This window comes from Heterodontus francisci, chromosome 5 (genome assembly GCF_036365525.1).
Source record: "Heterodontus francisci isolate sHetFra1 chromosome 5, sHetFra1.hap1, whole genome shotgun sequence".
Lineage (NCBI taxonomy): Eukaryota > Metazoa > Chordata > Chondrichthyes > Heterodontiformes > Heterodontidae > Heterodontus > Heterodontus francisci.
In genome coordinates this window covers 79651171-79677542 of record NC_090375.1, presented here as the reverse complement: position 1 = coordinate 79677542, position 26372 = coordinate 79651171, and positions in this window count along the sequence as shown.

The following is a 26372-nucleotide window of genomic DNA, read 5'->3' as shown; positions in this document are numbered from 1 at the left end:
ATACATCCTTCCTGAACAGAACGGGTTTCCAATCCATAAAGGTGCAGTTGCTCTTTGGCCATAGATACCAAATTATGCAGCTTAATGTGTACGACATTAGCAGTTTCCATGATTCCTGCATTTAAATATAATCATGGGCCAGGAAGGCTGGATGGATCATCATTGTGATCCATTACAGCCATGGTTCCTTTCCTGCTTGAACTTTCATGAAGAGTGTAGTGTTGTAGTGTTTTGAAATTGCATTTGCATTGCGCTTTGTGTACACTTGGGGCTGCTGTAGAACACACATGCAAAGGGAAAGTGAAAGTAAAGGAGAATAAAGAAGACTCCATTATGTTCAGCTGCTTCTGTCTCAATCTCACATCTTTTACTGAACTTGGCTAAACCTTATTCCAGTCACAAAAGACATCACAAAGAGCAGGGAAGTTCTCCCTGGTGTCCTGGACAATATTTATCCCTCAACCAACTTCACCAAATAAAACAGATGATCGGGTTATTTAATACATTGCTGTTTGTAGGACCTTGTTGTATAAAATTGCCTGCCATGTTTCTTACATTACAGCAGTGCCTACATTTCATAAGTATTTCTTTGGCTGTAAGGTACATTGGGATGTCTTGAGGTCATGAAAGGTGCTATATAACTGCAAGTTCTTTCTATCTGAAGAGGGGCAGAATGAAATGAACACAAACTGTCAGTACTTCTAACTCTGCTTCTCCCTCCACAGATGCTGCCAGACCTGCTGAGCTTTTCCAGCACTTTCTGTTTTTATTTCAAATTTCCGGCATCCACAGTATTTTGATTTTATTTATGTCAGTACTTCGATTCTTTTTAACATCCCAGCTTTTCTTTTGCTGGTCCACGATGCTTACCTATTGGCTCTGACCTCACCTCATCTGCTTGCACTCATTGATTCTCATTCTTTCCAAGAAATGCATGCCTGCTAGCTCTGCCCTGCTCTCTCTCAGTGAAATAAATCACCCAAAGAACTGTGCTCATTTGCATATAATGTGCACACTTGCCTATGCTCCCTATGCAAACAATCATAGTTATTCAGTGATAACTGCTTTAAGTAGTATCAGAAAATAGGACTGAGGACTCAGTTTAGCCAATTTAATTGTAAAAGAGACATTTGTTGTTGCTCTTTTAAAAAATAATGAATCTGCAGTTACTGAAAAATGTGCTGCAGAGAGAGTTTTTCCCTTGTTATGCTGACTCGTGATCTTTAGTTTCTGGATAAGGTTTAAGTTACGCACAATAGGCAAGACTTCCAGTTTCAATTCTCTCAAACTGGTCACAGTCAGTGAATGCATCTTCCAATGACATCTCCTACCCAACAAATCACCAATCTCTCACACTGCTCAATGCACCACAGCCCTATCTCTCAAAATCAGCAATCTGGACACATGTCAAACATTCAGATGCTGCACCTCACTCTAACACACTTACCAATCCTCCCAGCCTCAAACCCACCTCTCGCAGCTTCCACATATTTCCAGCTATTCAGCTACAGAAGGTTTATTACCCGAAACATTACAGCACACTCGCTAACGTTATTCCCTCTCTCTTGCAGGACAAGTTTGCACATAACAGGAAGAAGCAACAAAGAATCAGCAGAGGACAGGCATGCCTGCATCTCATGAACCCTTTGGAGGAGATGATGCTCCGAGGCTGTTGCATCTACTGTCGGCAAAAATATCCAGGTATGTTCCCACCTTATGCATCTTCCCAAATCCCACTTCACCCTCATCCTGTTATCTGTCATGAAGTGCAAGCTGTAGATGATGTGACCATGGGCTCTTGCTTTCCAGCCCACCTTCACCCCACATCACCCCAATGCTCCCCTTCTTTTTTTTGCTTTCAGATACCCAAGAACCTCTGCCTGGCTAGCCATTGCAACCTCACCATGAAAGGCGTGAGCAAGAGCAGACATCTGATGAAGAAGCACCATCACTTGACCTGACATTCACAGACACCAGTTAGGATAATGACTCTGCATGTACATTAAGGGAAACATAGCGGCAGGATATGCATGTGATGAGTTACCAGGCATGAGAGGACTGCAGCCAGGCCAGGGAAAAGGATAGCACATGTGTCAGCTCACCAGAGGGCAAAGTCACAGAAGAGCTCTGCCGCAGAGGACGCAGATGAAGACTTTGATGGAGTGGTGTATAGGAGAACACTGATGGGCATGTACACAGAGATGCTTGGTGCACAGGCAAGCCAGCCACAGAGCCTGTTGTCACTGTCAAGGAGCATCAAGGAGTTCAGCTCCAATTTGGCACAGGACTTTGTGCAGAGCTTGGAGCCCATTTTTCCAGTGTGGAAGTGGTGGCAAACTCCATAGTCCCCAACTCCATGACAGCATTTGTGGACCCAGCCGTGATGCAGTTTCTGCTGGCCGATGTCTCAGCTTCCATTGTAGCACAGAAGAAGCTACCCAATGTCTGAGTGCTGCAGTAGAAGCTCAGACTGAGGTCATAAGATAGGTACTTGTTGCCATGCATCCTCAGACTGTGTCGGAGAACCAGGACAGACAAAGGCACCCGCAAGAGAGGAACTAAGGGAATGCACACAAGGTTACAAACATACATACGAACATACAAATTAGGAGCAGAAGTAGGACATTCGGCCACTCGAGCCTGCTCTGCCATTCAGTAAGATCATGGCTGATCTGTTTGTGTCTCGAATTCCACACTCCTGTCTACCCCCGATAACCTTTGATTCCCTTGCCTTACAAGAATCTATCTACCTCCGCCTTAAAAATATTCAAAGACCCTGCTTCCACCACCTTCTGAGGCAGAGAGTTCCAAAGTTGTACAATCCTCTGAGAGAAAAGATTTCTCCTCATCTCTGTCCTAAAAGGGCGATCCTTAATTTTAAAATAGTGCCCCCTAGTTCTGGACTCCCCCACAACAGGAAACATCCTTTCCACATCCACCTTGTCAAGACCGTTCAGGATCTTATATACTTCAATCAAGTCTCCTCCACTCTTCTAAACTCTGTGAAAATAAGCCCAGTCTGTCCAATCTTTCCTCTTAAGACAACCCGCTCATTCTATGTATCAAACTAGTAAACCTCCTCTGAACCGACTCCAACGCGTTCACATCCTTCCTTAAATTTGGGGACCAAAACTGCACACAGTATTCGAGATATGGTCTCACCAATGGCCTGTACAGGTTGATTAGTTGATGTATTATTGAAAGTGTTGTTGGATAAAGTTGATATGGATTTTTTTTGTGGTGTCTTTTATTTCTGGATTTTGGCCAAGAGGATGCTGTGAATGACCACAACAGAGGAATGGCAAGGTAGAGAATTGTGGAGCAATGATGATCTAGGGATGACAATTTAGTGAATTAGAATTAGAACATTACAGCGCAGTACAGGCCCTTCGGAGCTCAATTTTGCGCCGACCTGTGAAACCATCTGACCTACACTATTCCATTTTCATCCATATGTCTATCCAATGACCACTGAAATGCCCTTAAAGTTGGCGAGTCTACTACTGTTGCAGGCAGGGCGTTCCACGCCCCTACTACTCTCTGAGTAAAGAAACTACCTCTAACATCTGTCCTATATCTAGCACCCCTCAACTTAAAGCTATGTCCCCTCGTGTTTGCATCACCATCCGAGGAAAAAGACTCTCACTATCCACCCTATCTAACCCTCTGATTATCTTGTATGTCTCTATTAAGTCACCTCTCCTCCTCCTTCTCTCCAACGAAAACAACCTCAAGTCCCTCAGCCTTTCCTCGTAAGACCTTCCCTCCATACCAGGCAACATCCTAGTAAATCTCCTCTGCACCCTTTCCAAAGCTTCCACATCCTTCATATAATGCGGTGACCAGAACTGCACGCAATACTCCAGGTGCGGCCTCACCAGAGTTTTGTACAGCTGCAGCATTACCTCGTGGCTCCGAAACTCGATCCCCCTACTAATAAAAGCTAACACACCATATGCCTTCTTAACAGCCCTATTAACCTGGGTAGCAACTTTCAGGGATTTATGTACCTGGACACCAAGATCTCTCTGTTCATCTACACTACCAAGAATCTTCCCATTAGCCCAGTACTCTGCATTCCTGTTACTCCTTCCAAAGTGAATCACCTCACACTTTTCCGCATTAAACTCCATTTGCCATCTCTCAGCCCAGCTCTGCAGCCTATCTATGTCCCTCTGTACCCTACAACATCCTTCGGCACTATCCACAACTCCACCGACCTTCGTGTCATCCGCAAATTTACTAACCCACCCTTCTACACCCTCTTCCAGGTCATTTATAAAAATGACAAACAGCAGTGGCCCCAAAACAGATCCTTGCGGTACACCACTAGTAACTAAACTCCAGGATGAACATTTGCCATCAACCACCACCCTCTGTCTTCTTTCAGCTAGCCAATTTCTGATCCAAAGCTCTAAATCACCTTGAAGTTGGAATCTGAGTAGCCACTCACAGACAGTCCATCCAGAGCAAAGGGGTCACAGATATCTCCTCGAGGGGCTGATTGGCCAACTCCTTTACTATGGTCCTCTCTTTTTCCTCCTCTTCCTTTACCTTCTCCTCCTCCTTGCAAGGTGCCCACCTAAGAAAGAAAAACTTTATATAGTGCCTTTCACAACCACCTGACATCTCAAAGCACTTTGCAGCTAGTGAAGTACTTTTGAAGTGCAGTCACTGTTGTAATGTAGGAAATGCATCAGCCAGTATGCACACAGCAAACTCCCACAAATACCAATACGCTAATGACCAGATAATTGTTTTTTGTGATACTGATTGAGGGATAAATATTGGCCAGGAAACTGGGGATAACTCACCTGCTCATCTTTGAAATAGTGCCATGGGATCTTTTATGCCCATCTGAGAAGACAGACAGGGTCTCGGCTTAACGTCTCATTCAAAAGATGGCACCTCTGAAAGTGCAGCACTTCCTTAGTACTGCATTGATGTGTCAGCCTAGATTTTTGTGCTCAACTGCTGCAATGGGACTTAAACCCACAACTTTGTGACTCAGAGTTGAGAGTGCTACCAAAGGAGCCATGTCTGATGGCCTAAAGCTTGGTGGCAAGCTCTGCACCCTCCTGAGAGTGAGGTTGTGAAGGACGCACCAAACCACCACAAATTTGGAGGCACCCCCGAGCGGTCCAGGGGCTCCATTGTTTCAGATGGTTTGCTCCATGACATTTCTGCTGGCAGCATGGCTCTCAGTGTACGGGCACTGTCCACGTGTGTCAGGTGGCAGAGGGGAGTCACAAGCCACATGTAGAGCGAGTAGTCATTGCCTTCAATCAGCCAGCCTCTGGTTCATTGTGGTGGCTCAAATATGATAGGAATGACTGACTGGTGCAGGATGGAAGCATTGTGGCTGCTGCCAGGATAGCAGGTAATCACCAACAGGATGTTCTGTTCACGTTGCACACCCATTCGACGTTCAGGCAGTGGTACCCCTTGTGATTACGATACATCTCCCCATTAATATGTGGTGCCCGCAGAGGAGCATGCGCGTAGTCGATGATGCCCTGTGGCATTGGGAATCCCGCTGGCTTGGCAAAGCCATGTGCCAATTCCTCCTGGAGTCCTCTTTCTTATCACCTCCCATGTGCATTGATGCACAACAAACCATGATATGTTGGCAATGTCGCCAGTTCCTGCCTGGCAGGATCCACTTGAGTAGGAATTGAGGGCGATGGTGATCTTCATGCCTACTGGCAGCGTCGTCCTCATCTTGCTGTGTGGCTGCTGGTCTGGTTGTAGGAGGTGACACATTTCAGTGACCACCTCGTTGGTGAATCATAGCCACCTCAGACACTGCTCTTAGCTGAGGTGGAGGTAAGAGAAGTGCTCCCAGAAGACCCTTGGTTTGATTTTGGCCTTCTATTGAAAGCCCTCCTCCTCCACCCTCTGTGCACAGCTTCCCTTCTCTACTGTCTGTGCTCCATCTCCCTGTTGTGTTGTAGGACAAGAAGAACACCCATTTGTGAAAGCAGGCTTTATGCTGACAGGCCTTCAAACCCCTCTGACCAACTTGGCAAAGTGCAGCACTAGTCTCTTCTAACTCCAACAACTTTTCAGAGCTTCTCCAACAACATAGAACACAGTAATTCCACTCACTGTGAAGCAACAAAACAAAGTCAAAAGCACCTCACCTGAAAGTCCCATGCTGATCCCTTGAAATAGCACTAGTGGGGAGTTGGGTGGGGTGAGGGGAGGGGGGTGGTGATGTCTCATGCAGTTGAACACGTCACAACCTGTTCACTCTGGATGCTTCCAGCACGTGGGCTGCACCAGATGTGACCAGAAGTGGTTCGGCTGCCATTTTCTGATGTCTGGGGTCTGTAGCACTGAAACCTGATTGAAGGGATTCAAACATGGAGCTCTGGGAAAGATGGGCACGGATTTGGGAAGCAACAACACATTCAAGGAGTGTGGAGAGGAAAAAGAGATTGGGAAGGTACTTTGCACAGACAGTGGAGTTGAGGGTTGGTTGCACTGCACTAAATTGCCATGGATTCTTTGACAGAACCTCCCAAACCATTCTGCACCCTTGTTGGTTGATATATTGTTCTCTGTTCCACTTTTTCTCCATTTCAAACCGGCTTGAAAAAATCAAATGAATAGTAGCATTTGTTGTTTGCAGGTTATACTTTGGACTGGTAACAATGTACTGCAGTTTGATTATATCTTCATACTTTATTAGCAACAGACATGAGTTCAATGTTGACAAAGCTCTGCTGGCAGCACAGAGCTTGTCAGGGGATAACAGGTACAATGTCCAATTTCCAACATGCTCCATTTTTCAGCAAAGAAATGTGCTGGGATTTTATTTCAGTCTTCATCACTCTTTCTGGTAAATTTCAAATATTGGTCCAGGAAGGATTGTCTGGACCAGTAAAGGTGTGTCCTGACTAAGGCAGGTGTCTACATAATGTATAAATCTTCTGGCTTTGTTTGCATTTGAAATGATGTGGTGACACTATGCATGGCCAGACTTGTAAGAGGCTTCTTCAAGACAAGAACATCTCTTTAACATTTTGTTTTGCCTATTGTATTGTTTTATCTGCATTTTTATTGCAACCTTAATTTTCATCTCTGTTTACTTGCAGCAACCAAATGGACAGGATAGAAATTCTTTTGGCATTCTTAGATTTGGAGGAGGAAAGTAGTTCTTTGATAATTCAAGAAAGGCTTCTGCAATTGTATCCAACAATTTATGTATATCCCCAGTCTAGTCAGGACCTAAATTTATTGACCCAAATGATAAATATTTAAAATCCACTTTGAAGCTTTATCAAGGCCAGAAGAATGTTATCTCCAAATACAGCCATTCCTGTAAATTTGATTTGATGCACATCCAATTGGGCTGCTAGTGCAAGGTCAAATCTGTGTTAATCATTCAAATGACCTGACCTTGCAAAATGTGACTGAGTGCTCAGTGCTCTGTGGGTTTAGTTTGGGCCTGGCAGGCAGCCATTCCTTGCACAGATTTTGCAGGGAGTGCAAAATCAGGGCTATGTAATAAAAATGCTTCTGTGCTAGAAAAATACACCATATTGCTAATGAAAATAACTACCTTTATCCATTCACTCATGATTCAGGAAACACTCAGCAATCATCAACATATGCGCAATATTGGAAAATTAACCTTGGTGAAATTGTTTCAGTGTTTTATAATGAATATGCTTTTTTTGAAAAGAAATGTTATCAGCTGGTAACAATTAATTCACAGTAAGTCCAGTGCCCCACATGATAGTTCTTGGCAGAAAGCTGTATAACTTTGTTCTGCAACAGGGGCAACGCATGGAGCTACCATTGAATGAGGACCTTCGACGTGATGATGATGACACTCATAACAGAGGATAGTGAGGAATTGGGAAGGTTCCAACACATGCCTCTAGCCAGAGGTCTTCAGCAGCAGTTCACTGAAGAGCACTTCAACTGAACATTTCCTGCCCCTTTATATTAACAGCCATGTCCAACATGTAGCAGTCATTCCATCCTAGTATAAACTGCATGCACCCAAAGACTAACACTGAAATTCATGTCACTTAAACCTGCAGGCCACCAGCTACTACAAAAATTATCTCTGCACAGAAAGTCAAGTGTCAAAATACTAATTATCACCCTGGTGTGACCACCCCCTAGTTCCTATGTTAAGTGATTTCAACCCAGTTTCGATCTCCGATGCGATGCTCTCTCATTCGCTGCAAGCATGGGAAGTGGAAGGCTTCTGTGGCTCAGTCAAAGCATCTGGAGATGTTTGTGGTCAATGACATCGAAGAGCTCAGAGTTAAGAGGGCCTGGTTGCAGACTACTACTGCTCCATGGCTGCAAAGGCCGTCTAGCCCAGCTGATTTCTGGACCAGGAGCAAAACTGATTCAGGAGATGGTGAAGGTCATCACTTTGTAACTTGTTCCCTTCCCTTTGCAGAACTGCCCTTACCATCGGGCTGAAGCTAGCATTCCCATTGATTTGTGGGACAGCAGGGGAGGAACCAGCTGAGCATCTCATTGAGAGGAACACATGTTCCATGATTGAATGAAAAGTGTCAATGCCATTCACCAGAAGCCCATGCAAGACTCCTCCACTTTCTACAACATGTTTGGAAGCTCCCTAGCAAGCAGTCCAGTGCGTTCAGCAATTACTGGTACACAAAAAGATTCTTTTTTTTAAAGGTTGAAGTCTGCATCTCTATTCTCTTCAGCAGAGATAGGATGTGAGCTTGCCCTCGAGCCTGGGGTGACCTTTCACCTGCAGCTGCTAAGTTTTGCTCACTGCAGACCCCTCTAACTTATAATACCACACAAAGTTTTATGCTGATGCTTGGAAGGGTGAGAACAAGCCATAGTGCATTTTGGTAGGGTTCTCTGTCTCAATCTGTGCACCTCTAAGGGCCAGAATGTCTAATTGATCCAGAAAATGGGGAGAGCAACAAGGATTAACATGTAGTAGCAAAGGGAAGCAGTAGTGGATGGGTGGCAACAGAATGCAACAACAGATTATCGTGGTGTAAAAACAAGAAATGCTGGAAATGCTCAGCGGGTCTGGCAGCATCTTTGGAGAGAGAAGAGTTAACGTTTCAGGTTAGTGACCCTTCATCAGAACCTTTCATCTGATGAAGGGTGACTGACCTGAAACATTAACTCTGCTTCTCTCTCCACAGATGCTGCCAGGCCTGCTGAGTATTTCCAGCATTTCTTGTTTTTATTTCAGATTTCCAGCATCTGCAGTATTTTGCTTTTATTTTAGGTTATCGTGGTGAAAGCGTGAGTAGGAAAGTTAAGTAGAAAGGGAAAAGATACCCAAACACCCTGATGTGCATGACCTCCAGCTGGCCATCACTAATGTCGTGGGCTTGCTTGCTCTCTGCCAGTAATGTTGATGTCCTGCATTGGTGTCTGGATGCACATAATAGCTCCTCCTCCTGCTCTTGTACTCTGCCTTCTGTTGTATACCAGCTTCTCCTCACAGAATCACAGAATTGTTACAGTGCAGAAGGAGGCCATTGCAGACCCCCACCTGCCAAGAATGATGCATATTAATTTTGTCATATGAACATTGATTTTAAACTGTTTCTGGAGTAGAGAAATGACTTGTTAAAGAGATCACCAGACCTTTAACTGGAGGACATTTAGTATACTGAGACGGTGCTTGTGGAGACAAAGGACTACTTCCTGGGCCAATTAACCCAAATGGTATTTTGATCACCAGACACTAAAGGTGTAAGGAAGCACATTCCAGGGACTACTAAAATGATACAATCCAAAAACGCAGGAGTGGTTAAGCTAGTTAGTCACAAGACTGACCTGCTGGCCAACTTGGAGTTGAATTGTGCCACACAGAAAGGAACAGAAGGCAGTTTGCAACTGAAGCTGGAACAAGGAAGCGTCTCTCCTGGATGTCTCTCTCTCACTTTCTCCCAAGCCACTGGACCCACGGAAGACATGTAAATCTCAAGAGAGAAAAGACTCCAACGTCGAAATAAGTTGAAGCGTGAACTGGGCCCCAACGAATTGCAGGACTTACCGGCAACCAAAGACTCCACATTGAATTTAAAGGACCGTAGTTATAATCCAGATATTGCCTCAAACTTTTCCCCTTTATTCTTTTCTACTTTTTCTGTTTCTATCTGCGTGTGTGTTTATCGCGTATGCATACTAGCGTGGTTGCGTCGCATATTCGTAGTCGTTAACCGGACTAGAGTTTAAGATTAATAAACTTCCACCTTTCTTGTTTAAATCTAAGGAAACCTGTCTGATTTCTTCACCTTACAATTGGAGCAGTGAACAAGGATTCACTGAGGGAGAGCTAAAAACATGGTGTTTATAAAATTAAACCAGGCAAAGGGTGAGAGGGAACCCCGAGACCCCTTCTCACCTAGTCGTAACAGCTTTTTCACTTCCCCTCTGGACCTTCTATATTCAGCCTGGTTCTCAACAGTATTTTCTACCTGGCATCTGTCATAAACACACTTTTTCTTTATCTTAATCTCTACCTCTTTTGTCATCCAGGGAGCACTGGATTTATTTGCTGTACTTTTTCCCTTCGAGGAACATACCTCGACTGTGCAAGAAGTATCTCTTCTTTGAAGGTAGCCCATTGTTCATCTACCGGTTTTTCTGCAAGCTTTTGACTCCAATTTATTCGCCCCAGCTCCATTCTTACCCCATTGAAGTTGGCCTTCCTCCAGTTAATTATTCTTACCCTGGATTGCTCCTTGTCCTTTACCATAGTCAGTCTAAACCTTATGATACAATGATCTCTATCCCCTAAATGCTCTCCTACTGATACTTGATCCACTTGGCCCACCTCATTCCCAAGAACCAGGTCTAGCAGTGCCTCCTTTCTTGTTGGACTAGCAACATACTGTTGTAGAAAATTTTCCTGTACACACTCTAGGAACTCTTGTCCTTCACTGCCCTTTACTCTACTATTATCCCAGTCTCTGTTTGGATAATTAAAATCCCCCATTAAAACTACCCTGTAACTTTTGCACCTCTCTGTAATTTCCTTGTAAATTTATTCCTCCCCATCCTTCCCACTAGCTGGTGGCCAATTGACAACACCAAGCAATGTAACTGCACCTATTTTGTTCTTTAGCTCTAGCCAAATTGATTCTGTCCTTAACCCCTCTGAGGTATCCTTTTTCTCCAGGACTGCAATTCTCTTCTTAATCAATACTGCCACCCCTCCTGCTTTTTCCCTTTTCTAGCTTTCCTGAACACCTTGTATTCAGGAATATTTAACACCCAGTCCTGCCCTTCTTTGAGCCACAGGAGTGTTACAGCCACAACATCAGATTTCCACAAGGCAATCTGCGCCTGTACCTCACCAATCTTATTAACCACACTCGGTGCATTCACATACATGCACATTAACCCTGATTCAGACTTTATTACTTTCTCCCTTACTCTGACCCCACCTAACAACGTACTATTCCCTCCTCTCATGCTATCTCCCCCAGTATTCTGGTATTCCTCTCTAATACTTGCTCCTGGTTCCCACACCTCTGACTGGTTACCAGTTTTGCTTCCCTCCAATCTGAGTACCCTCTCAGGTTCCCATCCCCCTGACAATTTAGTTTAAACCCTCCCCAACAGCACTAGAAAATCTCCTTGCAAGGATATTCATCCCGTCCTGCAACCCGTCCATCTTGTACAGGTCCCACCTGCCCCAGAACAGGTCCCAATGTCTTAGAAATCTGATGCCCTCCTGCCTACACCAGTTCTCCAGCCACGTGTTCAATCACTCAATACTCCTATTCCTATGCTCTCTTGCACATAGGACTGGGAGTAATCCTGAGATTACTGCTTTTGAGGTCCTACTTTTTAATCTCCTTCCTAGCTCCCTAAAATCTGCTTTCAGAAACTCATCCCCCTTCTTACCTATGTCATTGGTACCAATGTGGACTACGACCTCTGGCTCTTCACCCTCCCCCAGAAGAATGTCCTGCAACCTCTCCATTGCATCCTTGACCCTGGTACCAGGGAGGCAACACACCATCCTGGAGTCACATTTAGTGCCGCAGAAATGCCTGTCTGTTCCTCTAACTAATGAACCCCCTATCACTTCTGCTCTTCCTCTCCTCTTCCTCCCCTCCTGTGCAGCTGAGCCACCTGTGGTGCCACAAATTTGACTCTGACTGCACTCCTCTGAGAAACCATCATCCTCACCAGTATCCAAAATGGAAAACCAATTAACGAGTGAGATCATATCAGGGGATTCCTGCACTATCTGCTTGGTTCTGTTAGACTGTCTGGTGGTCATCCATTTCTCCTGCAAGAAAAGTGGAAGTGGATTAGTGTGTTCGTTGTTGAAGGGTTTTGAAGATGTTTGAGAGAGCTTAGAATAATGTGCATGCTGAGAGGATAAAGCAGCAGGTGCGGCCAGCATTCATTATGTTGATGCTTACCCCTGCAGGACACCACTGTTTCTAACTCTCCAGTCTAAAAAACATCCATTTACTGTAATAATTTTCTTTCCTTTTACTAACTTCTCATTCCTGCTGTCACAGGCCCTTTAACACCAGGGGGCTGAAATTCAATTTGAGCAAATTGGGTGATAGCAAATGAGCAGTCTGTTTTATACTCTGCTTGACCAATAGAAACCCTCATTATATGTTTATCCTGGTCACTGATCACCAATAGGAGTTATTGCGGTTGATCAGGAGTGTTCCTGAGGAAATTTCTAGGCATATGGTCAGTTGTATTCCATCGGGATCTCTTTTGAGGTCATTTTTATTTAATCCATACATAAATGATCTAGACATAGGAATTGAGAGAACAATATCAAAATTGGCTTATTACAAAGTTTTGAAACATCAGTCCATGATTGGCTGTATCTCCATACCTCAAGAAAATGGTGTCGGCAAAGTGAATAAAATGTCTTCACCATATTGGAATAGATTTCCCAAGTCCTCACACTCCCCCAGTGTATTTTGGAGAATCACACACTGTTATGCAAAATTTGGGGGTGGCAGTGAACAAGGATTCAAAAATATTATCATAAAATGAATATACTGTCTGTAGTTAACTAATGTTATAATTGTAGCTGATTCATTGGTGCATTACATGGATAAACCACAAACAGCAACACTATTAGGAAGGTGAATTTGTTTCATTTTACTTGAGCTTATATTGTGATTTTATAGTATTTTTGGTAATGTGTGATCCCACATAAACAGTCAGCATTAAAAGACCTTGGAGAAAGGGTGTATGAAATCCTGTTTCACACAGTGAAAAGATGTTAATTACATGGAATCCAGTGGCACTGAGTATGATCTGTCAAAATGCAAAGAATTGGAAACTGATAGTTCCATACAGGTCACAAAAGCTTGATTTTACCTTCAAACAATGAGATGGTCTGAAAGAGTTGACAGAAAATTGTTATCTGAATAGGGAAAAAGCAGTGACAAGGAATTACTCGCATAGCCAGACTATTTACTTGCCATTTTCAAACACCTTAACAAGTTGAACTTGTACCTTTAAAAGAAGAAAGAATTGCTCCCACACTAAAAGACCTATTGGTATTTGTTGGCCATATTTTCCTGTGAATGAGGGATGTGAATTAATAAATTGAGAGTGTGGTTTTCTAAATATTCCACCCATGTAGCTCAACATCTTGACAGTCTTTCTACCTATTTGAACAATACTTTCCCAATTTAATCCATTGTAATTTGTACAGATTCCAGTCCTTTCAGCACCAATGAAAATTCAAATCTTCTATTTGCTCTCTAAAAATCATGGATTGATACTTTTGCAAACAACACATAGAAAGTTAAGTTCCAGGGAATGAAAGGCAGGGAACATTTTGCATTAACAATGAAAGCAAATATCACGAGGAAAGCAACAGAAATGTTGGGCAGGATTTTTGTAGGCTGATGGGGACAGGAACGGAGGCAGGAGGGCATGTAATTTTAGGCTCCCAGCCGGCGTGCTAGTTGCCGTCACCATCCCGCCCCCGAGCCATTTTGAGGAAGGCTGGGTCGGCAGGGGGCTGGGCGGAATGGCTACCTACCCACAAGCGGCAGGTAGCTAGTTAAGGTCATTAACACCCCAATTAGGGCCAGGGATCAGAGGCTGACTGGAATTTTTGAATCGGTCTGCTTGACCCCCGTATTGTAGGCAGCATGGCAGCTGCCTGGAAGTCGCCTCTGGCAGCAGACTGGGGACCAGCACTCCAGGAAGACTCTGAGGCCCCTAAAGCCTACCTAGCCACAGCTGCGGCTGCACGCTGCCCTGTGGAGGAGTTTCCCCTCCACAATGGTGGCTTGCAGCTGTGGCCATTTTGTTGGTCAAATATGTTGAAAGTGCTGAGAGGGCGCCTCAAGATGGAGACGCCCTCTCTCTCACTTACCTCCAAAGGCAGGCTGCAGCTCCTTCCATGCTGGAAGGCCTCCTATTGGCCCTCCAGCCTCAAAAGCCTGCCGTCATCCATAATTGGATGGAAAGCCTGCTCTCTGGCCACTAATTGGCCAATCAAGGCAAAATCAAGATTGGGTGACTGTTCCCGACATAGTGCAGGATCGGGACCTGAATTTGACCCTGACGTCAGCATCCCATCCCAAAACCCTGCACATTGATTCCCTGAGTTCCTGATCTCATACAATGTTATTGTAGGCAAATATTGAATGGAGACCAGAGGTAGGATTTTGCATTTTGGGCCAGACCAACTGCGTGGTGCATAATCTTCCTGTGCAAAAAGGCATCACCTTAAATGCCATGGAGCAGGAAAGTCTGCAAAGGGCCCACAAGAGCATGAGGGGGAGCTTCGAAAGGAATGCAGAAGATAATCTGTTGTTAGCTCTCACAGATGAGCCCTCCTAATTTAGAAATGTGGCCATTACATTAACAATCCCAAGTGCCTTCAATTAACAACCAAGTCTTCCATTCTTGGCATCTAACAAAACATGCAACAAACTTAGCAAGACACTATCCGGATATAATATAACCATATGTGATGTTTGCACAGACCTGAAATGTTAACTCTTTTTCTCTCTCCACAGATGCTGCCAGGCCTACTGAGTATTTCCAGCATTTTCTCTTTTTTATGCAAACTATAATGCCTGCTCCTTTAAGCTGCTCTATGCCTTTAAATGCTGCTACAGCACCATATTTACAACCCTTTAATGGGAAAACTCCTAATTACAGACATCTTCATTATTGGATTTTATCCTAATTAGGTTAATGAGGCTAACCCTGAAAATGCATGTGGGCTCAGCAAACTAAAGGTCTAACTTCTGGTTGAAGGTATGCCTGACCAGAAAATCTATGCTACTGAATTGAATTAAATTTTCAGAGAATATTGTTAAGGGGGAATAAATAAGGCCTGATCAGCTTTTTTTCCTGGTTCTTTTGTGGGATGTGGGCATTTCTGGCAAAGCCAGCATTTGTTGCCCATCTCTAGTTGCCCTTTGAACTGAGGGCCTACTAGGCCATTTCAGAAGGCAGTTAAGAATCAACCATATTGCTGTGGGTCTGGATCATCTTCTTCTTTCTTCTTTGGCCTCCTTGTCTCGAGAGACAATGGGTAAGCGCCTGCAGGTGGTCAGTGGTTTGTGGAGCAGCGCCTGGAGTGGCTATAAAGGCCAATACTAGAGTGACAGACTCTTCCACAGGTGCTGCAGATAAAATTGGTTGTCAGGGCTGTTTCGCAGTTGGCTCTCCCCTTGCGCTTCTGTCTTTTTTCCTGCCAACTGCTAAGTATAACCCGTAACTGCTGCCTTCCATGCTGTTTCGGTCGCTGTGAGGCGACTATGGAGTGACCTCTCCATGGCTCATGCCTGGGCGAATGTATGGGGGTTGTGAGTTGCCCAAGCGTCAAAACCCCCCTCTTGGCCTTTCTGGTGGGGTCCAAACGAGTGCAGAGCACGACGTTTGGCACCGGTATGGCTGCAGGAACTACCGGAAACATGCCAAAGGTGACACATGACCGCCATCAGGGTTCCGCTCCAGATTTTCTGTTAGGGTTTACTCCCTTAGCCTTGGACTCTCCCGAGACACCCACAAGGCAGTGGGGTTGAAGGGCCCCTGCTCAGGCATAGGTGAATGCTGGTGGGAGGAGGGGTGGAGATCATATATAGGCCAGATCAGGTAAGGATGGCAGATTTCCTTCCTTAAAGGACATTTATGAACCAGATGGCTTTTTATGATAATCAATGATAAGTTTCGTGGCACCATTACTGAGATTAGCTTTCAATTCCAGATTTTTATTAGTTAATTAAATTTAAATTCCACCAGCTGCCATAGTGGGATTTGAACCCATGTGCCTAAGATATTAGCCTAGACCACTAGTTCAGTGATATTACCACTACACCACTCCTTTAATATTCATCTTCAGTTATGCTTTGGGTGTGTTTCTTAGAAAATAGCTCATTTTCTAATATGTAGAAGTTACAACATGGAAACAGGCCTTAACTAGTCCAGGTTGGCATTTATTGTCCATGTGAGCAAATAGTACCAGAAAATAAACTTGCATTTATATAACACCTTGCATGGCCTCAGGGCATCCCAAAGTACTTTACAGCCAATGAAGTACTATTGAAGTGTAGTCACTGTTGTAATGTAGGCATCACATTTGCCCACCCTGTCCCCATATCCCTTCAACCCCTTTTCCTTCATCCATCTATTCCATCAAATCTTGAAGGTAGACATAGGCTCTGCCTCAACCACTACCCCTAACCACAGCCTTATGATTATCTGTGTGAAGACGTTTCTGTGCCCCCAGTTTTAAATCTCATGTATCCACCAAAAGCAACTATCACTTCATGTTTGAAGACTGATGTGTATCTTTCAATCATTTGAAGATAACAGGTCCCTTGGCTTGTGCTCTGATTCCTATTGCACTGAAATCAGAAAGAATTGGTCAGAAATTAGGATTTGGATAGAATATCATACAGCAAGAGAGTTTGTACGCCAGTAACATCAAGCTTCCACTTGAGTAAGCTTGTTAACAGGTTTCTTTTTAAGGCCAATGTGTTCTCCCTTCACACTTTTTGTTTTGGATTATTATCTTATAAATTCAATCCCTGCAAACTAAAGTATTGTTGCTAATACTCCACATTAGCTTAGAAACTGCAGGTCTGCACAGAACAGGCATGTGTTTCTGCTTGTACCGTTCAGAAATAAAAGTTCTGAGAATGCGACATTTATCTCAATAGACTCTTGCAGAAACTTGTTTGTACAGTCTCGCAAAGAGAAAACAAGCTTTCACAGCAGCATTTACACAGGCAAAATACACCATTGTACACCAGACAATTAATAGACTACTGACAAAGTTGATTGCAAATTACCCAGCTCTTTCAGAGTCACCCAAACATTATATACTCGGGGAAGAGAGGTTTGAAAAGGTATATAAAAACCAATGGGGAGAAGAATTTACATAAAACAGATGCATTTTTTTTATGGAACGCCTCATCAGAGCTGATAGAGAATAAAAAGGAGAGAAATGAGGAGAGGCCATAGGCCAAGGGTCAGAGGCCACAGCTCGAGCCAAGTTGGGGTGGGAATGGGATATAGGAGAGCAGGGGATAGGAATGAGAAGAGCCGAGCAACTGAAAAGACAATAACCAAATACCGAGAGAGAGAGATGGCACAAACCGAGTGAATGACGCTCACAACACACTGAGCAGGGGCAGCTATGTAAACTCCCCCATCCACTGCACCTGTGTAACTAGTCTGATTGTAAGTGCTGCTCCCCAGGATTGATGATGCTGCACTCTGAATTCAATTGTCAAATTTAACTTCTTTATCACTCCATTTTATGTATAGGGGACGTTGGCAGGAGACCAACGCCAGCTGCAGGCATAGAAGAAGGCCATTCAGCCTATCTAATACCCAGGCAAATTTTCCTCTAAGTGATGATCGTAGAGAACATTAATGAGCACCTTATGCTGACTTCTGGGAATTATAGGGAACTAAATTTGATAGAGCCAGAAATCGGGCACAGGGATCACAATGCACAACTAATCTACACTAGTCAACTTTAAGGCAGGCAGCACACCAATTTCATGCTGCTGTTTTACATGATTGCAACATTCAGGCAGCACCAACTGCTTGTTGATTGACTGAACGCCTGAATAGGGGGTCAATATCATTACTAACTTACATCAGTTAAAGCTAGCCTGCACTGCTCAAAGTTAGCCTGCACCTCTCAGTCTGTATTGTGGCTGAAGTAGACACTGGGAGTTCTTTGTGAGCTCAATCTGACCTGAGAAACATTGAATAATGGCACAATATGGAAGAGAGCAGACTATGGTTTTCAGACACTGCACTGAAAGTCTTGGTGGAGGAGGTGGAAAGGAGGAACGATGTTCTGTACCTGCAGGAGGCCCTTCAGACACATGCTCAGATGCCAGTGGGAGCAGATAGCTGACAGGTAAATGGCAGGAGTGAAGCTCTGAGGACCTGGATGCAATGTTGCAAGAAGTTCAATGAAGCAAGTTCAAGATCATATGAGTGGTCAAAGCCAATGAATGCATCTAAAAATGTCATATCCTACCAACTGCACCACTGGTCCCATTTGGAAACAAGCGAACTTATTAGCGAGAGACAGCATGGTTTTGTGAAGGGGAGGTCATGTCTCACTAATTTGATTGAGTTTTTTGAGGAAGTGACGAAGATGATTGATGAGGGAAGGGCAGTGGATGTTGTCTATATGGACTTTAGTAAAGCCTTTGACAAGGTCCCGCATGGCAGACTGATGCAAAAGGTGAAGTCACACGGATCAGAGGTGAGCTGGCAAGATGGATACAGAACTGGCTCAGTCACAGAAGACAGAGGGTAACAGTGGATGGGTGTTTTTCTGAATGGAGGGATGTGACTAGTGGTGTTCCGCAGGGATCAGTGCTGAGACCTTTGCTGTTTGTAGTATATATAAATGATTTGGAGGAAAATGTAGCTGGTCTGATTAGTAAGTTTGCGGACGACACAAAGGTTGGTGGATTTGCGGATAATGATGAGGATTGTCAGAGGATACAGCAGGATATAGATCGGTTGGAGACTTGGGCGGAGAAATGGCAGATGGAGTTTAATCCGGACAAATGTGAGGTAATGCATTTTGGAAGGTCTAATGCAGGTGGGAGGTATACAGTAAATGGCAGAACCCTTAGGAGTATTGACAGGCAGAGAGATCAGGGCGTACAGGTCCACAGGATACTGAAAGTGGCAACGCAGGTGGATAAGGTAGTCAAGAAGGCATTCGGCATGCTTGCCTTCATCGGTCGGGGCACAGAGTCTAAAAATTGGCAAGTCATGTTGCAGCTGTACAGAACCTTAGTTAGGCCACACTTAGAATATTGTGTGCAATTCTGGTCACCACACTACCAGAAGGACCTGGAGGCTTTGGAGAGGGTACAGAGGAGGTTTACCAGGATGTTGCCTGGTCTGGAGGGCATTAGCTATGAGGAGAGGTTGGATAAACTCGGATTGTTTTCACTGGAACGACAGAGGTGGAGGGGCGACATGATAGAGGTTTACAAAGTTATGAGCAGCATGGACAGAGTGGATAGTCAGAAGCTTTTTCCCAGGGTGGAAGAGTCAGTTACTAGGGGACATAGGTTTAAGGTGCGAGGGGCAAAGTTTAGAGGGGATGTGCGAGGCAAGTTCTTTAGACAGAGGGTGGTGAGTGCCTGGAACTTGCTGCCAGGGGAGGTGGTGGAAGCAGATACGATAGCGACGTTTAAGAGACATCTTGACAAATATATGAATAGGAAGGGAATAGAGGGATATGGGCCCCGGAAGTGCAGAAGGTGTTAGTTTCGGCAGGCATCAAGATCGGCGCAGGCTTGGAGGGCCGAATGGCCTGTTCCTGTGTTGTACTGTTCTTTGTTCTTTGTTCTTTCGGTTTCACAATCTGCTCAACTCACTACACCCCTATCACTCACCTACCAACAATCTTTATTAGCCAGGACTCATACCTGGCAATTATATGCTTCACCCACATGCTCACACATTTAGCACTGCTACAAGCCTCACACACACATCTTACAGTTTGCACAAACCGCTGGATATTCAACCATGATAGCCGCATCAACCAAACATATTGCACCACAATCTCTGACAGACTTCCCTCTCTCTTGCAGGGCAGGTGGCACACAGCCAGAGAGAGCAGGAGCTAATCAGAGGGAGACAGGTGCAACTGCATGTCCTAACCCTCATGAAAGAGACAGTGCTGGCCATTATTGCGATGACTATTTCTGAGACCATGGCCAGCAGAGGATCTGAAACCGTCAAAGGTGACAGTATCCTCATATCTAATCCTCCTTCTCACAATACACCTCCCCTCATCCCTCATCTGAATTACAAGCTGCAGCTGGTGTAAGCATGCACCTCCTACTTTCCCCCCCTTCCTCACAACATAATCTTACCCTTCTGCCTTTCTCTTTTCAGATAACCAAGAAGTGCATCCTGGCCAGACAGTGGAGGAATAGTAAGAAAACAGTGATGATGAAGACAAAGCACTGTCATCAATTTCACAATCACAGCCACCAGCATAGACACTAACACTGTGCATAACTTAGATGATAGCATTGAGATAGGATATGCACACAGTGAGACACTGGGCTTGAATGGCCTGCAGCCCAGGGCAGGCAGCAAGGATAGTGCAGGTGCTAGCTCGCTGCAGGACAAGATTGCACATGAGTTCTGCTGAAGAGGACTCCTATGAGCATTTCAATGGGGCAGGCATTTGATGGCTCAATTACAACTGGCACAGTGGACTGCCATGGAATGAAGGCATCATGACTGCTGCCAGGATACCTGGCATTTGCCTGCATGATTTTCTGCTTATGGCACACACCAGTTGGACTATGAGGGAGTGGAATCCCTTTCAGTTGCAGTATAGGGCAGAGTTGATATGGGATGCCACCAAAGTGATGTGCATGCAGTCAATGGCACCATGGGGAAGTCTGCAAACCTAGCAAAGCCACGTGCTCACTCTGCCTATTTCTCTCTGCAAGAGAGAATGAAATATAGTCAGATCTTTATGAATATCATGCCTCAGTGTCCTCCCTCACGCGACGGTGGACAGCAAACTGCGAGATGATACAAAAATCTCCTGCTCCAGCCCGGAAGGAGCCAGATGCATAAAAGTTCATCGCCACGGTCGTCTTCATAACCACAGGTAATGCAGCCCTTGCCCTGCTCTGACTTGTGACTGCAGAAGGTGGCAAATTTCATTGAGGATGTCCTTACTGAAGCGTAGACATCATATTGTTCCCCGCTGAGGATCAAATAGAAGATCTGCTCCCTGAACACCCTGAGTGGATATGACCTCCTGTTCAGAGCCCTTCTCCCTTTCCTCTTCCTCCCTCTGCCGGCAGCCTATCCCGCTCTGTGTGACTTCTGCTCATTCTCCAAGTCATGCTGCATTCAAGGGGAAATGGTTACAAATTGCATGGATGTCTGGGAACAACTGCTTTGTGCAGAAACGTTGATGTCAGCAAAAAGTCCTTGAACACCTACCATACCACTCCCTGTAGACCTTTGCAACTTGAAACAACTATAGAGGGCACCAAACATGTAGAATTGAAGCAACAGCCAGAAGAAATCAACCAGTAACTAACCTGAAAGTAGCTGATGATCCCTATAAATAGTGCTGGTGGAGGATCCTACCTATTATTGCTTAGCCGTGGAAGGTTATAAAGGGCGTTAGCTGGAATATTGGACTCAGAAATGGCCGCACTGGCATTCCTTTTAGCATTTAATCTATCCTGCCTTCACAGACCTTCCCTTTTGATCTTTCCCCCCTCCCTTGTTTCCATACCTTTGCAGCTGTTTAAAAAATACTACATCTCTAACTTTTTCCAGTTCTGATAAAAAGTCAACGACCTGAAACATTAACCCTGTCTCTCTCCACAGATGCTGCCTGTCCTGCTGAGCATTTCCAGCATTTTCTGTTTTTTTAAAGCTTACCAGTAAACCCCACCCCGCAATCCGCCTGCACTCCGGCTGTCATCAACACACCCCACCCCCGCCACCAACACCACCATCACCCCACGCCCCCCGAGCACAAACTTACCCTCCACCTCCCACCATTGCGCTTGAACAGCTGGTTTGTTAATTGGGTTGGCTGTGGGTGGGAAATGTATGGAAAAGATTTAAAAGATGTCTTGCAGTTAAAAACTGCAGGGGGTCCAGGAAATCCATACTTCCTGGGTTTCCCATTCCTAACTTCACACCCCCTCATGGAATGCATCTCAGATGTAAGATCAGACCAACGTCTCAAAGTGAAGCTGTGAGCCCACAATCTTCTCATCCTGAAGCAAGAGTGCCACAACTGAGCCAAGCTGCGGCTCCACTTGGATCTGATGTCAGAAGTTCAGCATAATGTGGCAGTACCATCAGTGGCTGGAGGTTTCTATGAGTGACATTGTTCAGCCAGGCTGCTAATGCTTGTTTTGCAGTATTGTTACTGTTTGAAAGGGGCGGTTACAGCAGCAATAATCATATCCATGTTAAAGCTATTCCAAAAATAAAATTTAACGAATAAAAAACAAAAAAATTAAGCTTTAGAATTCAAAGTTACACTATCTTTAAAAAAATCAATTTTAAAGTACTATTTAAAGCCAGGCATCCTAATATCTACCCTTCCATTTCTCACAGGCTGATGCTAAGTCCTATTAATCTGTTAAAAACAAACCACACTTTGGGGATTGGAATATTTTTTTTAAATGTCTTTCATCTTTATCATTCCTGTCATGAGATTAGCATCTGGGTTATGGTTCCACTGCAGCCATCTGGTATCTCACTCCCCGTTGCATGCTTGAACCTTGGGAATTGTGCTATTTGACCATGCAGGTCATTACAACCAAATCCAATCCTGCCTTCGCCCAATGCTGACACATATGTACATTTTGTCAAGGATAATTGCAGAATGAGAACACGGGATAATTTTTCCCCTTTCCCAAATCACTGAGGCCAGTAATACCACTTTGACGCTTGCTACAGTCAGATAATTGATAGAGTTTTGTAAGATAAGGTTATTAAAAGTTCTGGAACCAAGGTGGATAAATGGAGTTCAGATACAGATCAGCCATGAACTAATTGAATGACAGAACAGGCTTGAGGAGCTGAATAGCCTACTCCGGTTCCTACGTTTTTATGTAACTCAGCACAGATTAGAGAATGAACCTGGGATTTCCCGGTTCTCAGCTGCTAACTATTGCACCTTGTCATGTATTTACTCCCTGAGTCATGGGGTAGATATCTTCCTAATGTCACCAGAATTTCTTTTAGGATCTGACATGTGCAAGTGAAGAAGATTTGATTATAGAAAAGATACTGAATTTTCAAGTGGTGAGTTTTCAGGTGATCAGGCAGGAGTGAGATAGTTTCATCTATTCTAGCTGTTGAGTGTATGGATGCCTAAGCAAGAGGTGCTTAAGTTTTGATAATGGTTGCATTCATTATAGTAAAGCAGTAACTGCAGGAAATACAGCACAAAGCTGAGGGAAATGTTAATGATATATAGTAGCTCTAGCTTCCCAGTATCTCAATCTTATCTTGTCCCATTCTCCATGCTATAGGTCAAGGTTAATGTTGCATCCTGCGGTCTTACATGAATTATTACAGTTTTTTTTAAATTGATTTCCCACAAATGAAGGTCAGAACTCCCACATACTTATCACTTGCTGCCACTACTCACAGCTCACAGCTGTTAAAAACATCATTCATAATGTGCTCAAAACATTACACGTATTCAAGCTAATTTGTTAGTTGAACAAATATTTTGAGTTGGGCCCAAAATTCCCACTCCAAAGAAAAATAGGAGATTGCAAACATGTCAAACATTTGTGTTTCAGGGTAGTGTCTGCTTGTCTACATTCACCCTTTCTAGCTTCGCCCTTCAATGCCATTGTTAACACCTCCCTTCAGTATCACTACTGTTCCTCCCCTCAGGTTGGTCTCAGTCCCTCCTGCCTAATTAATCCTGAAAGCTTTGGATAGAAATTCCAGATCTTGAGAGATCCTATCAACAATGTGCAGCATTGTTCTTTCAATCCCCTGCACAACAGCATAAGGAGATAGGGGCCATCAATGGTGGTAAGGAGAGGATGGAGGAGTGCTCCAGCATGAATTGGGGATGGGGAGGGGTGAAGAGATGGCAGCATAAACTGAGGGGAAAGAGAGTGCCTGTTTGAACTGAGAGTACTGGAAAGGGAAAAGTGGGACAAACAGTTGCGGGGGTGTGGGTATGGTTTGGGAGACAATGCTAGAATAAACTAAGGGAAGGAGAGTGCCAGCAGGAATGTGGGAGAAGGGAGAATGTGGGAAAACAGTACCAGCTTCAAATGGGGGAGGGGGTGATGGGCACAATCTTGAATTGAAGGTGAGAGAGAGAGAAGGCTGTCTGCAGGAAATGGGGATGGAGGGGAAAGTGTGTGCTTCAACTTGCGGGAGGAGTTGTAGAGAGTGTAAATTGAGAATGGTGTGGGAGAAGAATGCCAACATGAACTGTGAGAAGGAGGGGAGGAAAAATGTTGGTGAGCACTTAACAACAACAAGTTATATCTATATAGCACCTTTAACATAATAAAATGTCCCCAAGTCACCACAGTAAAGGCCGGCTACCCGACCCGAACCCGTCAGGACCCGACGACATGTGTCAAGTTCGGGTCGGGTCGAGTCGCATTTCTGGGTCCGGAAATCAGGTTCGGGTTGGGTTGGGCTGGGTCGGACACACTCCATCACAATCTCAGGTAAGTGCCTCCAATTATTTTACGTTTGTGCAGATCAGCAACAAAGTGAAAAATGGAAGGTAGGTTAACTGATGGTCGGGTCGGGCGCGGGAAAAAATGGAAGGACTCGGGCCGGGTCGGGCTCGGGGTCGGATGTGGTTCTATCGGGTTCGGGTCAGGTTTCGTTTGCAGACCTGAGCAGGCCTTTACTTCACAGGAGCATTATAAAACAAAGTATGACACCAAGCCACATAAGGAGATATTAGGTCAGATCAACAAAAGCTTAATCAAAGAGGTATGTTTTAAGGAGTGCCTTAAAGGAAGAAAGCGAGGTAGAGAGGCAGGGAAGTATAGGGAGGATATTCCAGAGTTTAGGATTGAGGCAACTGAAGGCAGGGCCACTAAGAGCAATTAAAATCAGGGATGCATAAGAAGCCAGAATTAGAGAAGCGCAGATACCTTGTAGGGCTGTAGGGCTGGAGGAGATTACAGAGATAGGGAGCAGTGAGACCATGGAGGGATTTGGAAATATGGATAAGAATTTTAAAATCAAGATGCTGCTTGATCAGGAGCCAGTGTAAGTCAGCGAGCACATGAGTGATAGGGGAACAGGACTGGGTGCGAGTTATGACACAGGCAGTAGAGATTTGAATGACCTCAAGTTTATGGAGGGTAGAATGTGGGAGGCCAGGCAGGAGTGCATTGGAATAGTCAAGTCTAGAGGTACCATAGGCAAGAATGAGGGTTTCAGCAGCAGATGAGCTGAGCTGGGCTATGTTATCAAGTTGGAAGTAGGCAGTCGTAGTGATAGAGTGAATATGAGGTCGGAAACTCATCTTGGGGTCAAATGTGACACGAAGGTTGTGAACAGACTGGCTTAATGCCAGACTGTTGCCAGGGAGAAGGATGGAATTGGTAGCTAGGGAATGGAGTTTGGAGCAGGGGCCGAAAACAATGACTTCAGTCTAATTGTAGAAAATTTCTGCTTATCCAGTACTGGAGGTCAGATAAGCAGTGGAGTGGACAGTACAAGCATGAATTGAGAAGGAAGAAAGAAAAATAAGTTGCTGTAAATTCTTCACATATTCGAGAAATGGAAAAGCATCAGAAACACCTTGTTTGAGGTTTTAACTGCCTAATAAATTTATTGAACAACGGATGAACAAATGAATATATAACAATAACACAATGTATATGTTTACAACAAATGTTATACTATGGTAATCTCCGCAAGCATGGAAAATAATGAATTGTTCAAAATCTCCGTATGATATTCTATAAATTTTATATATACTGTTACTTTCCCCATACATGTCTACCAACTGTAGGATCTGACCTAATGTCTATAAAAATTCAAACCTTTAAATGCTCCCCAACAGTTACAGTGGCATATAGATTTGTATAACTGTCAATCAAATTCACATCGCAAAAATGAATTAAAAAAATAAGATCATGGCTGAGCTTCGACCTCAATTCCACTTTCCTGCCCATTCCCCATATCCTTTGATTCCCTTAGCCTCCAAAAACCTATTGATCTCAGCCTTAAATATACTCAAGGACTGAGAATCCACAGCCCTCTGGATAGCAATTTCCGAAGATTCATAACCCTCTGAGTGAAGAAATTTCTCCTCATCTCAGTCCTAAATAGCCAGCTCCTTATCCTGAGACTATGCCTCCTAGTTCTAGAATCTCCAGCCAGGG